Raw genomic sequence first — 1185 nt, 5'->3', positions numbered from 1 at the left:
TATATATATATATATATATATATATATATATAAAAGAGTCATGTTGATATGAATGGACAACTTTTATGATTTGCTGATTGAGTTGACCTGAAAATTTCCTAATTAAATCTTTTGAGAAAGAAATTTGAACCATGTGTGTTTTGAGCCTAATGATAAGGATGGACCATCATTTGCCATACCTATTTTTCTTGAGTATTTGCCCATGTTTTGATGATACTCTAATATTTAGCTTGATTCTGTGTTGTGCAACTGAGGTGGATATGCATGATTTGATATGATTGAGGCATTTCTTGTTTTAGCTAATTGGCCAAATAAACTTACCTTAACATTAATTCATTGGAAACCCCTTTGAGCCTTAAGACTATTTTTCTTGTTTCCAGTAATTGCCAAATGAAAAAAAATGAAGAAAAATCATATGTTCCTCAGCTTGGGAAAGAAGAAGGAGTAATGGATTGTGTTATAAGTAAAGTGATGAATAAGTGTGTGGGTGAGTGTCTCACCATAAAATAAAAAAAGGAAGATAAAAAGTTTAAGGTTTGAAAAAATAAAGAGAGAAAAAGAAAGAGAAAAAAAATCTTCCTAAAAAGAAAAAAAAAATAAAGTTTTTGAAATCAAATGCCATTACTCTTTCTATATCAATTTCAAAAACCAAAAATTCCAAAAAAAAATTTCTTACCTTTACCTTGGCCTCAATATAACCTTTAAAAAAGCCCTCATGATCAATAATTGCATGTTTTCTAAAGTGTGTGAATGTTAGAGTCTTCCTAAATACCAAGAGTGTCCATTTACATGGGTATTTTGAGTGCAAAAACAAGCCAAAAACACTTGAGAGATTTAGAGAGAAATAGATACATTTTAACTTGAGTGTTGTCTTTCATATTTGATTTTCTTGGGAATTCAAAAAGGTTAACTCATGTGTAAAGAATAAAGTGATGATTTCATTTACATGTCCGTGACAAAGTGATGTTTAAATGTTTTATCTATATCCGGTGATGTTCATTCTTTTGATCCAAAGGAAAATATGAAACAAAATGACTCAGAACAAATTTTTGAAATTAATCAATTTTGCCCAGGAGTGCAAAAGGATAAGTGTGGGGGTGTGATGAATGCATATTTATGCCCACATTTATACTTTAAAATTTAAATTTTTGATGAGATATTTATGCTTTAATAGTTGATATAAAG

Source organism: Vigna radiata, chromosome 5 (genome assembly GCF_000741045.1).
Source record: "Vigna radiata var. radiata cultivar VC1973A chromosome 5, Vradiata_ver6, whole genome shotgun sequence".
NCBI lineage: Eukaryota > Viridiplantae > Streptophyta > Magnoliopsida > Fabales > Fabaceae > Vigna > Vigna radiata.
This window is presented reverse-complemented; position numbering follows the sequence as displayed.